The 15,705-nt window shown below is 39.6% G+C and overlaps 1 non-coding gene across 1 annotated transcript; it reads left to right on the top strand.

Moving 5' to 3' along the window:
- The first annotated feature begins 12,568 nt into the window (after window positions 1-12,568).
- On the top strand, window positions 12,569-12,650 carry Trnas-gcu (transfer RNA serine (anticodon GCU)). Its single transcript has one exon. It is a non-coding gene; the product is annotated as a tRNA-Ser (tRNA).
- Window positions 12,651-15,705: the final 3,055 nt, after the last annotated feature.

Genomic DNA, 15,705 nt, shown 5'->3' on the forward strand with positions numbered 1-15,705 from the left:
CACCTGAATAGTAATAATAATAATCCTTTCTACTATAGGCACAAAGCCTGATATTTTGGGGGAGAGTACTAGTCGATTACTTCGACTCCTGCACTTGACTAGTACTTATTTCATCGAAATGCAAACTCCACCTCGGCGGAATTTGAACAATGATAATAACAATAATAGTACAATAAGGAGCTTACTGCGTGCAGCGTCCAGGTGTACTAGAACTTTTGCAGAGTGAATCGAAGCCGAGACCCACAGACGATATTAGAATATGTAAAAGTTTGAGTTACATAGTTATCAGAATTACTATCTGTATGAGCTTGAGTGATCGGGGAGACTGTATAAAAAAGATTAATGAATGTTTAGTCACAATCCCACTCGTTAGGACAGTCTGTGTTAGTTCCATTTGCACTTGTAGAACTTAGTCCTGTAGTTTGGGCTTTAAAAGTTTTCATCACTTTGTGAGAAAATGTTTCCTGGTGAAATTCCTACGGAGATCTATAAACATGGTGGACGGAAAATACAGGAAAAACTTCTCGCTTTACTTATAACAATATGACAGCATGAACTAATTCCACAAGAATTAAAAAAACGTTTGCATTGTACACTTCTATAAAAGAAAAGGAAACATCCAACTGTGTGACAGCCATAGGGGCATATCACTCATGCCATTTGCAGGAAAAACCTTAGCATGGACCACGCTCAATCGGTTCATGCAACATCTTGTGCCTGGACTTCTCCCTAAGATTTAGTGTGGTTTCCGAAAATCTCGCGGAACGATTGAAATGATGTTTGCTGCAAGACAGCTTCAAGAGAAATATCAGGAACAAAATCAAGACAACTACAGTGTTTATCGACTTGACCTAGGCTTTTGATACTGTAAGCAGTCAAGGCCTTTGGAAAATAATGAAGAAATTTGTTTGACCAAACAAGTTCATCAACATGATGCATCAGTTTCATGATGGCGTGTAAGTTCATGTCTTGAATGATGGAAAATTCTCGCAAATTTTCAGTGTTACCAATGGTGTGAAGTAGGGTTGTGCTCTAGCACTCACACTCTTCGGTTTGATGTTTAGTGCAGTGCTACACGATGCAGTCTCCCATGTGGCAGCTAGCATCCAGACCAGATACAGATATGACGGTGGTCTTTCCAGCTGTCAGAAAGCTGAGGCCCAAACCAGCTTTTGCGGACGATTGTGCTCCGGATGCAAACTCTGCTCTGAAGCAAATTTTCAACGGTGCTTAGACAGCTTTGCTTCAGCTTGCGGTAATTTCGGTTTCACAATCAGTATAAAAAATACTGGAGTCATGTAGCAACCCGCCCTCGGGAAACTTTTCGTTGAATCACTCCTGACAATAAAAACGAACATCTCCAAGCTGTAGAGAGATTCACCTACTATGGAAGTCGGCTGTATGAGTACAGTGTCAAATTGGCCCGATAAACCACCTCAAGACCCACAAAGTGTGAAGCTGATACCAAAGTTATTAAAGATAAAATAATAATAAATTGATTAGACATTAAACAAATCATCGCTAATATATATATATATATATATATATATATATATATCTATATATATGAGTATAATTTTCATGGAAGGAATCGATCAAGTACGATGGACGTAAATAAAACAGCATATATTCATAAGGGCTACAGGGCCATTTTTTTTTAGCAGGACGTGGGACGTGTGTATTGGTGTATATACTTATTTATTGATATTATTACTGTAATTCATTGTTTTGTTTCCTTTATTCATTTAATTAACTTGTTGAACAAGCTATCAGAAGCAAAACTTGAAGTCCCAACCAAACCAATATGTAAAAAACAAAACAACAACAAAGAAACAAAACAAAACAAAAAAGGATCTACTAAAAGTATTGGGTCCTTTCATCAGTAAAACATCAGATGTCCTTTATTACTTTACATTTTAATATTTCTAACACTAATTAACAGGGCGGCGAGCTGGTAGAATCGTTAGCACACCGAACAAAAAGCTTAGCGGCATTTCGTCATTCGTTATGCTCCAAGTTCAATTTCCGCCGAGATCGACTTTGCCTTTCATTTTTTCGAGGTTGATAAAATATGTTCCAGTTGAGTACTGGAGTCGATTTAATCGACTTGGCCCCTTTTCCGAGCTGGTCTTGTGCCAAAATTTGAAACCAATATTTCTAACATTAACAAGTATATATATGTATGTGTGTTTGTGCGTCTAAGTGACTCGCCCTCATATAGAATCACGTCGGATTTTGTGGCAGAAGGACCCATATCTTTGCTCCTGCTTTAGGTACCTACATAGTCGAAAGCAAACAGACCTTTTGATCTGAGCACCTTTGATCCAAGGATCTTCAAAGACGTTACAGCTGGATACTGTCTATCTGAATGTACGCGCGCGTATGAGAGAGAGAGAGAGAGGTGATGGTGGGGCTTCATCCCAGTAATTTGGTAATTCATTTTATCGGTCTCAAAAAAAAAAAACGAAAAGCAAAACTGGTCACGGTAAGATTCGAAATCACATCGTAAAGGACCAGAAGCATACTGTAAAAAGCACTGTGTCTGACGCTTTAAGAAACCCCCCTAATCTATTGCATTAGACCAAGTGTCGTATTTTATCAATTGCGAAACCTTAAGTAACTTTAAAGTTCATAAAATAAACTTTAACGTTTATTATTATCGGTGTTAAAGTTGACTTCGGTGGGATTTGAACTGCGAACGAAAGATTCAGAGCAAATGGATATACACAAACAAAAGCACATAAGTTACACAAACAATCAAACATACTCATACATGCGCTCTCTCTTTCACACACACACACACACACACACACACAAACACACACACACACACACACACACACACACACACACACACACACACACACACACACAAACACAGAGGCTTGTACACAGACACGCACGCGCGGTTGCGCGCACACAGAGCTATTACGTAAGAAAGATAAAGAGAATTTACTGATATGCAGTTATTCAGAGAGACACGTATGTATGCACATGTCTAAAAGGGGCGCGCGTGTATGTATGTATACATGTATGTTTGTATATATATATATATATATATATATATATATATATATATATATATATATATATATATACATACATATACATACATATATATATGTGTGTGTACATATACACGCACATACACACACGCATATATATATATATATATATATATTACGCATACTGACACACTCACAGAGAGGGAGAAAGAGAGAGAGAGAGAGAGAGAGAGAGAGAGAGAGAGAGAGAGAGAGAGAGAGAGAGGGAGAGAGAGTGTAAAAGAGGCGGGATTTGTGAAATGTTAAAGAGGAATTTACTGATATGAACTTATTCGGAGCCACATACAAATGTATGTAAGTATGTATGTATGTATGACAATTTGAAGTCATACACGTGTGCAAACACTAATTCAAATAACACGCACACAAGAAGGGATAGAGAAACATCCAGGCAATCAGCTCGACAGCAACCTCAACAACCGCCATACATACATACATACATACATGCATACATACATACATACATGCATGCATGCATGCATACATACATACATGCATGCATGCATGCATACATACATACATACATACATACATACATAATGTCGACATACAAAACATGCATGTGTATGCATGTATATATGTGTATGTGTATATATATATATATATGTATATATATATATATGTATATATATATATATATACATATAGATATGTATATATATACACACACATATATATGTATGAGTGTGTGTGTGTATGTATATATATGCATCTGTATGTGTATGTGATGTATGTATATATATATACACGCACGCGCACATAAACAGACATGCGCGTACTCACACACACACACACACACATACATATATACTGCGTAAGTGAAAGAAAGTGAATACTAATGAGTAGACAAAGAGACAACGAGCCAACCAGTCAGTCAGCCAGCCAGCCAGCCAGCCAGCCAGCCAGACAAACAGACAGAGGGACAGACAGGCATGCAGACACGCAGGCAAGCCGACAGAGCAGTAGACTGACAGAGAGGCAGTGACACTAAAAGTAACGAGGACAATAATGCCAAGTTCAGGAAACGATATATATTTAGTCCGGATGTCTCCTCTTTTACTGCTTGATTAATTCGTCTGGTTCACATGGTCTGGGCATCTTTGGTTTGAAGGTCATGAAGTAATAACAACGATAGCAACAACAATAATATCAAAACCTGCCACAGCAACAACAATAGCAACAACAACAACATATCAAAATTTGCCGCAACACCGCCAACAACAGCAATATCAACAATATTAGTAAAACGTATAGCAACAATAAAACCAACGCTTGTAAAAGCAACAATAAAACTAAGAATAATATGAAAGACCTTCAACAGTAACTTTTACAAGGATATCAAGAATATCAAAACTTTAACAAGAATATCAATAACAATATGAACAGCTACGTCAGCAGCAACGATAATACGAAAATCTGCAGTAATGAAAAAAAAAAAAAAAAAAAAAAAAAAAAAAGGTAAAGACACCCTTCGGTTATGACTGACCATGGGATTGCACCTGGAAAGTTACCTACCGAGGCACAGGTCCGGGCAAGGTTGTTTATGGAAGACCGGCATTCACCCACGTATACCAGTCTCGGATCTTGTTCAAAACAGAGGCACCAGTATTTTCTTAACGAAACACTTTGAAACTTGGGACACTGGTAGAATGTGTCATATAAAACATCTTTTTCTCTTAGTCTTCTTAACAAAAAAAACGTACATCGCAAGTTATTTCATGTTAAAATTGTCGTATTTCTGTAATTTCAACCAATGACTGACGTCCATTCAGCCGAATAGAGTAAGTGCTGACTACGTAAACAAACGATTCTCGCGGTGATAAAATTATTATTTCTTTGTCAAAAAATGGCTGAAGCATATTGGCAGTAGCGAATAAACCTTTCTATTATAGACACAAGGCATGGTTTTTGAGGGAAGGAGCAAATCGGTTAGGGTTAGGGTTAGGGAAAACGAACACACGTGTGTTGCCTCTGCAAAATGTCAGAAGTAATGGAGATTAAATACGCTTGATACCGCTTAAACTACCAAAGGAGTAAGTGTAAACAGCTGAATTGGTTCAGTGATTGGTTGAAATTATCGAAATAAGACAATTTTTTACATGAAATAAATTTGAATACAAAAAAATTTTTCTGTTCTATAACACAAAATAGATAAGTATACGAAGTTTGAAAGTCTTTCGGTACCAAAAACACTACATAAAACATAAATGAAAGCTGCTGCCCCCGTTTTGAACGAGATCCCCAGTGTCCCCTCTCCGCGACTCCGATGCTATCCAAGGAAAAGGCCGATACAGCTCGGCACCAGTGACGTTGCAAATCATTTCTACAGTTGAATGAACTAGAGCAACGTGAAATAAAGTGTTTTGCTCAAGAACACAACATACAGCCTGGTTCGAGAATCGAACTCACTACCTCATGATTGTGAGCCCGACGCTCTAACCACTGAGCCGTACGCCTTCATGATAATCTGCAGTAATAATAGTAATAATAATAATATTGGTTACTCTTTTACTCTTTTACTTGTTTCAGTCATTTGACTGCGGCCATGCTGGAGCACCGCCTTTAGTCGAGCAAATCAACCCCCAGGACTTATTCTTTGTAAGCCTAGTACTATTCTATCGGTCTCTTGTGCCCAACCGCTAAGTTACGGGGACGTAAACACACCAACCTCGGTTGTCAAGCGATGGTGGGGGGACAAACACAGACACACACACGCGCGCGCACACACACAAACACACACACACACACACACACACACACATATATATATACGACGGGCTTCTTTCAGTTTCCGTCTACCAAATCCACTCACAAAGCTTTGGTCGGCCCGAGGCTATAGTAGAAGACACTTGCCGAAGGTGCCACGCAGTGGGACTGAACCTGGAACCATGTGGTTGGTAAGCAAGCTACTTTATTTCATTAGATTGGCCATTAAGGCCTTACAAAGAGGGGGACAAACAAGGACAGACAAACGTAAAGTAGCTGCGGGCTGGACACGGACATTAATGAGATGAGGATGATAACAAAAGGTGAATAAAAATGAGAGAGGCACCGACGCCCGCCGATCGATAACCCCTCGAAAACATTGTTCAATACAAATCCAATAAAAGTCAAAAATTCAATGGCAGTTCAATAAAGTTCAATAAAAGTTCCTTTTAAAGATCTAATCTTCCTCATCCGGGCCTCCAAGCAATTGTCCCGTCGCCATCAGGAGATCTCACAGTGGCACGCCCGAAAGAAAGTAAATAAAATCCTCTTTTTGACAGGTCTTTTCGACCTCCATGACTTCACTATGATTTAAGACCTCCGCAGCCACCTGCGGAGGCCAACGTGGATGGTCTATACATTCCCAGTCGTAACGCTCACGGTCAAATAGATCATCCAGACACTTTTCAACGGGCCCTCCCTTAAGGTAACAGAAGATATACTCCGTTTCCTCATCATCGGAAGGGGCTGCAGCCTGCTCTGTCGGTGACACAAATCCCACTGACAGAGCCTCCCGATCCGGTGGCACACTTCCCAACGGAGGGGCAACGGGTTCGGTCGGTGGCACGTCCGCCGACCGTCTCCCGTTTCTCCTTTTCTTATTTTTCCTTTTACCGGTTGCGGGGGTCGGGGCATCTTTCGGCACACCCGAGGTGTCCTCCTCTCCCGCAACCTCTATTTCTCCTGGTGAGCAACCACCGTTGCTCGCCTTCCTCTTTCTATTCGTGGAGGCCACCGCCTCCACGACTTCCTCCGTCTCCCCCTCCAATGGTGGGGCGGAGGACTCATTCTCTTTTTTCCTCTGCTCCGGGGCCTTACCTCGGCCCTTGGGACAGTTCTTTTTTAAATGGCCGGATTCAAGGCACTTGTGACATTTAGGAGGGCGTCCCTCCAAAATCACTGGATACCTTGCCTGAGCCGTCCTTAAAAAGTCTGGAAACACCAGACTCGCAATCGACTGGGACCAAAGGGTCAACACCGCTTTTGACCCCTCCCAGTCAATTGCTGGCAAAATGTTTACATTGAGGAGCTTGGTTCCGGTGCCGCCCAGACCCCGGCGGAAAGAATCCTCTATCCACTTGGGCTTTATTCCAGGCGGCAACCCGCAGACCCAAGCCCTCGTTATTTTTTGTCCACAATATGTGGGCAGAAACAAAATTTCTTTGCCCTCAATGGGCCCACTCGCAAATTTGCGCGCTTCACTCGGGGAGTTAAAAAGCAACCACACGGTTGCATATTTGACTCCCCTTGAAATATATTTAAAGTTGGCATTAACATTCGTAAGTTCCTTTTCAATAATAGTTTAAGGAAAGACAGTGACGCTATCCAACACCTTTGAGTAGGTCCGGAGCGTCACTGTTCTTTCCTCCATTTCTTTCAACCACTGCTTGGGTGGGCACAGTTCCCACTCCAAGACAGTGTTGCCCTTTTTTGCCATGCTTGCAAAAAAAGGTTCAAATGTTCAACAAAAAAGTTCACAAGAAAAACAAACTAAATACAAAAGAACAAGACAGAGCAGAGAAAAGGAAAGAAGGAAGACAGTTTAAGTCAAGGCAACACAATTCCGGCCACCAGCAATACCTATAGGTATTCCAATAAAGGTATTCCAATAAAGGTACTCCAAAATAAATGTATTCCAGTAAAGGTATTCCAATAAAGGTAATCCAGGGCCACAGCAGCAAAATTTTCACAAGTTTTTCGGAGGCGAGATACGCCCACAAAAACAACAATTCTCGCACAGTGAGACACAAAAAGTTTTCTTCACTCAAAGTTGCTTTTTTTTTTGGCTCAAAGTCAAAACAAAAATTTTCGCTACTGTGAGCAAGCGAACCCGCCTCCCACAAACAGCGAATACAAAATTTGTTCGTACAACGAACACACAAAAAACTCGCCAAGGAAAGCGAAGATGCCACATCGTTGGACAACAGTTTACTAAAAAAATAAATAGAAGAAATAAATTGCTGCCCAGCTGAGCAACAAAAACGACTTACTCCGGCGAATTCTTCAATTTTTCCTTCTTTAGACAGAGCCGAAACCCATGTCTATCTTCGTTCACAGTAAGTAGCCAGTCTGACGCACATGCGCAGTGAGAAAACCGGAAGTACGCTATCTACTTACCACACAGCCACTCCTGCGCCTATTGCAAATTTTGGCACGATGCCAGCAATTTCAAGAGAGGGAATATGTCGATTACATCGATCCCGGTGTTCAATTGGCACTTATTTTATCGACTCCGAAATGATGAAAGGCAAAGTCGGCCTCAGCGGAATTTGAACTCTGAATGTCAAGAAGAACGAAATACCATCGAGCATTTCCTCGGCGTGATAGAAGATTCATTGTTATTGTTAAAATCGCAAGGATATATATATATATACCGGAGTAAGCACATGAAATGTGCAACAAGGTGGAAAAAAGAGTACTCAAATACCAGAGGTAGAGTAATATGCTTTATTTAAAAGAAGCAGAAATATAACAAAAAACCGTTACTCTGAGTTTCACGTTCCCGTTCATCGGACAGTTTTTTAGAAATGGAGAAAGGATAACAATGCAATCGAAAGTAATATAAAATTTAAAACACATGGATTCGTTTGATTGGTTGTTTCAAATAAGGGCCATGGATTGGTCGTTTCAATTAACGGTCAATGATGCGTAATTCACAGACCAAATAAATTTAATACAGATTCACCCTTATTGATTTGATTTTAATGCGTTAATTCGAATATAATTAATTATCTATAATATGTATATGGAGCCCATTTTTCTATTTAAGGTTTTCTTCGATATTTTTTTTAATAGGGTGAATCTGTATTAAATTTATTTGGTCTGTGAATTACGCATCATTGACCGTTAATTGAAACGACCAATCCATGGCCATTGTTTGAATCAATCAATCAAACGAATCCATGTGTTTTAAATTTTATATTACTTTCGATTGCATTGTTATCCTTTCTCCATTTCTAAAAAACTGTCCGATGAACGGGAACGTGAAACTCAGAGTAACGGTTTTTTTGTTATATTTCTGCTGCTTTTAAATAAAGTATATATATATATATATATATATATATATATATATATATATATATATATATATATATATATATATATATATATAGTAGCTGCAGTAGCAGGGTAGGTAGCAGTGAGTTACAGTGGAAGCAATTACTGTGACACGACTGAGTATCACTACTGAAAAATTTGCAGTGGTAGCCGCAGTTGTTCTCGCTGTTTTAAGAAAAGCGATTGTGACAGTCATTGCAATGACAGCAGTTGCGATTCAGTGGCTGCAGCAGGAGTAGTATGAATGTCACAGGAGTAACAATGTTAGCAGCAACTGCAGCTGTGACAACAAATGCAAAAATAACAATTGTAACAGCACCAGAGTTCGTAGCAATGTTGGCAGCAGTTGTAACGATAGCGCTGTGACAAAAGCTGTGACAATAACTGTCAGCATCAGTAAACGTAACACTGTTGGTAGCAATTATAGTGGCAACCATTGTGACAATTGTAACAAAACAAACTCTGACAGCATCAGTGAACATAGCAGTATTAGCTATAGTTATAGTGACAAATGCTGTGACAACTGCATCAGTAAACGGAGCAATGCTGGTTGTAGTTACAGCGGCTACTGTTGTGACAGCTTCTGTAACAATATCAGTAGCAGTCACCAAAAAACGAGGTCAGTTCATCTGGTTCGCCGCCGCACAGTATTTTTTTGTGTATGTACCTGCAATGAGAGTTCATTTTGCCTCTGGTATGACATCAGTGATTGGAACAGCTTCTGTAACAATATCAGTAGCAGTTACCAAAGAACGTTGGTATTCATTAGAGTAACTAAAGTTGTGACAGCTGTAACATTCTCCGCCCACTCCCTCAAACAGTAAGACTGAAAGTGTTTGAATAATATATTTGTTTCAATAGCAGTGTGGTTTAGAAGTTTGTTTCGTTAATCTGTGATTCTGGGTTCTATTCCACAATGCGGCATTTTGAGCAAGTGTCCTCTACTACAGCCGTGAAATTTAGCAGACAGAAACTGTGCAGACTCCCCCACCCCCCAAAAAAATTTCAAAACAAAACATTAAATATATTTTTCAAATACGAAGCTTTATAGTGTATTGCTACCCGTTATATTTATACAAAGGCGATTAAAATGTCGCACAGAAGTAAATCGTGAAATTATGCAGCCATATTGTACAAATGCAATGACCTCAAGTCATTCATAAGTATGTCGATTGTTTCACTTTGTAATTCGGACGAGAGCAATTGTTGTTTTTGTGAGAACCTTGACAAAGCATTGATAAGAGGAGGAAATAAAGAAAGCAAGGTCAGACTGATAGCAATACAAGGCGGTGAACTTGCAGAGTAGTTACCGCAGCGGACAAAATGCTTAGCGGTATTTTTTCTGATTTTACTTTCTGAGTTCAAATCCCACTGGGGTACTTTGCCTTTTATCCCTACAAAATCGATAAAACAAGTACCAGTTGAGCTCTGGGGTCGATGTAGTCAACTTACTCTCCACCCTCGAAATCGCTGGCCTTAAGCCGAAATTTGAAATCCATGTAAGGTGGCAAGATGGTAGGGTCGTTAGCACCAGGAGGCGTTTCTTCTGGCTCTTTACGTTTTGAGTTCAGATTCCATCCGAGTTCGACTTTACCTTTCTTCTCTTTTGGGGTTGATGAAATAAGTAGCAGTCAAGTGTTGTGGTTGAAGTGATCGACTTGTTCCTCTCCTTCCACTCCCTTCAAAGTTGCTGGCATTGTGGCAAAGTGAGAAAGAATATTACAGTAGATTGGTAGACACGTTAGATCGACGGTCAAAATACCTTGTGTTTAGGTGCAAGTTCATTACCTTCTGAAATTAGTACCGGCGATGTTGATTTTGCTTTTCATCCTCCTGAGGTCGAGAAAATTTAGTAGCAGTCCGAAGTGGAACCTAGAAGACTCGTTAGAGAGTCGGACAAAATACTCTGAAGTATACAGTAAATGATCTCATTTCAAATCAGAACATAAAACCAGAAGAAATGTCGCTCAGCATTTTTTCCGGCTTGCCAACGATTCTGCCAGTTCGCTGCCTTAATAATAAGGATTTTTACAGCGCGTACCCGACAGAAGCACAGCCAAACTGGACACTGTGATAATAGAAAATGTGTTGCTCGGTACGGTAATTCACACCGACAAATGGGCCAGCTATAGAAATTAACAGTAACTTGTCTATATTCACCGAACGGTAAACCATTCACTGAACTTCGTTGACCCTGAAACCGGCGCTTGCACAAACCACATTGAGGCCTATTGGTCCCGAATCAAAAGACAGTTGAAATATGTCACTGGATCATCAGGCGATATGAAATGGTTACGCGTCGACGAATCTATGTATCGAGAAATGTATTGATTTACGGCGAAGAAAAATTTCCAGAATTTCTATACATTTCTCTAACACATTGCTGAGGTTTTATATCCCACCTAAATTCCACTGGTACACATGGCTGAGGTTTCAGGTGTACAAGAAAAAAAAAAAAAAACGAACACTTTAATTTCACTTTGTCACAGTATTTCTTTGCTATTTTTACTTTTCTTTTTCAAAAGAGTTTGCTGTTATTTCTACACTCATATTTTTTATAACTTTCAAAACAAACAAACAAAAAAATTGAAGTTTTGAAGTTGCGATTTTTGCAATTTTTTTTTCAGAATCGGAATCTTCATAGCCGAAAAGGTGAGATTCTGTAAAAAAAAAAAAAAAAAAGGCGGGAGGGGTCTGGTTACGTCTCCGCCATGTGCGCCGCGGTTTCTATAACGAATAATGATTTCAAATTTCGACGAAAGGCGAGTAATTTTAGAGGTCCAGAGTTATCCGATCATATTGATCCCAATACATGATTGGTAGATTGGTACACGTATTGGTACTTTTTGGTTATCTCACCCTCATTAAAAAATTGGGTTATTTCCCCCCGTTTTTATGAAAAATATCGGTACTTTTGGTTATCTCCCCCACCTAAAAAGATTGTTTAACCCTCAATAAAACAAAAGACAAAAAATGAAAAAAATCAATAAACATGAAAACTGAAGAAAATTAATAAACAGGAAAACTGAAGAAACTAATCATGTTATTGAATCTAATAACATCTTTATAACAAATCATTTTATGTCCATTGAGGAGGCCAAACGTCAACAATGTGTTGAAATATAGAATCAAAAAGATCTAACACTTTTTATCCAATCTCTTGTCGCCACAAACTCAATTTTTTAGAGGGGAGGTAACCCAACTTTTTAATGGTAATTTTTAAAGCGGGTGAGATTTCCAAAAAATACCCTCATTTTATCGATCCTGAAAGAATGAAATGCAAAGTTGACCTCGGCGTGATTTGAACTCGGAACGAAAAGTGCCGGAAAACTGTTGGTAAGCATTTCTTCTAGCTCACCGCCTTTTTTTCTGTAACGAATAATAAAAATTGTAAAATTAATGAAGTCAGCTGTCAGTCTCTTATCGTTCATAACAGTTATATATAGAAGTGTCATCTAGTTGACGAGGTGGCCGAGTGGTTAAGGCGATGGACTGCTAATCCATTGGGGTCTCCCCGCGTGAGTTCGAATCTCATCCTCGTCGAGTGAATTTTATTTTCGTTTTATATTTTTCTTTTGTCGTAAATTATCCTTTCTTTCCTGTGTTGAATTCTCTCAACGAAGCGCATGAGAAGGAAATTGAGACAAAGAAAAAAAAAAAAAAAACAACAAAAAAAACAGAGAGAGAGAGAGAAAGAAAAAGAGAGTGTAACAGCTAAGGCTGTATTATTTGTACGGTTCCTTCGCAAACGTGTGATTCCAGGTTCGAAACTATCTGGCATCACCTTTGTAGCATCTTGTTTAAAAAAATGGTGATTAGACTGTTGGAGATGAAAACTGGGACAAAAATATGGGTCCGCAGTTGTCTCAAGACATGGCATGTTAATTCCGGAGAATTGCCAAATGCTTGAGATTATCTCCACTTGTCATTTGGAATCGGCTGCCTTTAACGATATTCGTTTGTTTACCTTTCAATAAATTCTAATAGAATTTCTAAATCAAGGATTTATATTTCTTTGTTCTTATTATTCAAATTACACCACTGGCCAATCAGCTATTTCTCTTAAATATTTTGTTTAATAATCACAGGAGTGGCTGTGTGGTAAGAAGCTCGCTTCATAACCACATGGTTCCGGGTTCAGTCACACTGCGTGACACCTTAGGTAAGTGTCTTCTGCTATAGTATCGAGTCGACCGAAGCCCGTATATATATATATATATATATATATATATATATATATATATATATATATAGAAAGAAGCCCGTATATATATATATATACACACACACACGCACACACACACGTGTATGTACGTGTGTATGAGTGTTTCTCCCCCCCAAACCGGTGTCGGTGTGTTTACACCCCTAACTTAGCGGTTCGGCAAGAGAGGCTGATAGAATAAGTAAAAGGCTTAAAAAAACTAAATAAAAGTAGCGGCGTCGATTCATTCTTCGAGCCGGTGTCCCAGCATGGCTTACACTACATACGTAATGTAAGTCGACTCGTGACAGAATAAGACTACAAGTTAGAATTACCATCTCAAGAAGTTCCTGTGCGTGAATTTGCTTTGAGTGGGTAAAGTGTTACACAGTAATGAACCCTACTTTCAGGGCCAACAGCTAATGACACAACAGGGGCTAAGACGACCAGAAATCATACGTGCTTCAGGTTTTTTTTAATACTAATTTACCTTCTTCTAGAAGTAAGTTTTATTCCTTCACTTTCAGTTGTTAGTATGCTTCTTATCCCAAAGTTGCAACCCTTACAAATGCGTGAATTTGCTCAGTACTGAACCCACCTTTCAGGGTCAACAGCTATAACGCTGTTGGCCCTGTACAACAGAAGCTAAGACGAACAGAAATCAAATGCACTTATATAGTTGCCAGGATGCTTGTTATCTCAAAACTGCAAGTCTTACTGGTGGTGCTACTGCTTCGAGTCAGAAAATAGACCTAGGAGCAAGTAGTGGCTAAGAGGTGGTTCCACACTCTTCAAGACCCTAGAACTCTCGGTCCCAGCAACGAATGCAGTTTAAAGTCATATCCAGAACACACACACACACACACACACACACACACACACACACTCTCTCTCTCTCTCTCTCTCTTTCTCTCTCTTTCACCCCACCCCCACACTAAATATATGTTATGAAATGCAAGTGAACTTAATATTCACAATATTATTTGACCCTCACTATAGTCACATCATCAGCAAATGCTCCCTTGTTAGTTTTAAACTTACTCTAAAATACCAATCTTATTTCAACATACACACTCGCGCGCACACACGCACACACGCACACACACACACGCACACACACACACACACACACACTAGCTCTTCTCAAACAGTGTGCAGCAAAGGGTTTTTTTTACATGCACCGCTTGTTTTATACATATATAATTGGAAGCCTTATAAAATCCATACAACTGTTTGAACATAATGGCAAACATTAAACGTTACAAGCAATAGTTTTCTATAGCCATTTTTTTTACACTTTTATCGTTAACAGTTTTTAATATCACAAAGTAATAAAAAAATGGTTAGAAATCGCTAGGTTAATTGAATTAATGCTCTAAATACAAACTGAATGACCGGCTGCAATTTGTCCAAGTTCACAAAGGTACATTAAGGGAGTCTAGAAGAAACCTATCAGGTAGATACAACTGCCTGTGTTGGTTTGCAAGGTTTTTGTACCTTTCTCTTGTATCGGCCAATCTCAAACAATTCCTGCGTGTGTTTATCACGGCATTCTGCTTGCTTACTAACCTTATTAGGCGCAGGAGTGGCTGTGTGGTAAGTAGCTTGCTTACCAACCACATGGTTCCGGGTTCAGTCCCACTGCGTGACACCTTAGGCAAGTGTCTTCTGTTATAGCCTCGGGCCGACCAAAGCCTTGTGAGTGGATTTGGTAGACGGAAACTGAAAGAAGCCCGTCGTATATATATATGTATATGTATATATATATATATATATATGTGTGTGTATGTTTGTGTGTCTGTGTTTGTCCCCCCAACATCGCTTGACAACCGATGTTGGTGTGTTCACGTCCCCGTAACTTAGCGGTTCGGCAATAAGAGACCGATAGAATAAGTACTAGGCTTACAAAGAATAAATCCTAGGGTCGATTTGCTCGACTACAGGTGGTGCTCCAGCATGGCCGCAGTCAAATGACTGAAACAAGTAAAAGATAAAAAGATTATTGAACAAGCCGGTCCACATGGAAGTCTTTAGACGTCTGAAGACATCGGCCTTCCAGCTCCGGTCAGTGTGTGGTCAGCAACCAGTCTCAAACATTTTCACTTCTGCTTTTTTGGTCTTGCTCTCCAGTAATATCTCCCCAAACCATTCCATCGTTAGCATACAACCGATCCCACCTCACAATCCAAACGACCTTCTCCACTACCAGCACCGCCGCCGACGCCACTACAACCATCACCATTTTCACTATCACCCCAGTTTTTACCCACTCCCCAATTTTCACCACCACCACCACCACCACCACTGTGGTAATAATGATGTCACCTTCGATACATACATTCCGTAGTAGATGTCGACAGTTACATTACATTTACCTTCAAACCATCAAAACATTTC

Source organism: Octopus bimaculoides, chromosome 7 (assembly GCF_046866305.1).
Source record: "Octopus bimaculoides isolate indiv1 chromosome 7, ASM4686630v1, whole genome shotgun sequence".
NCBI lineage: Eukaryota > Metazoa > Mollusca > Cephalopoda > Octopoda > Octopodidae > Octopus > Octopus bimaculoides.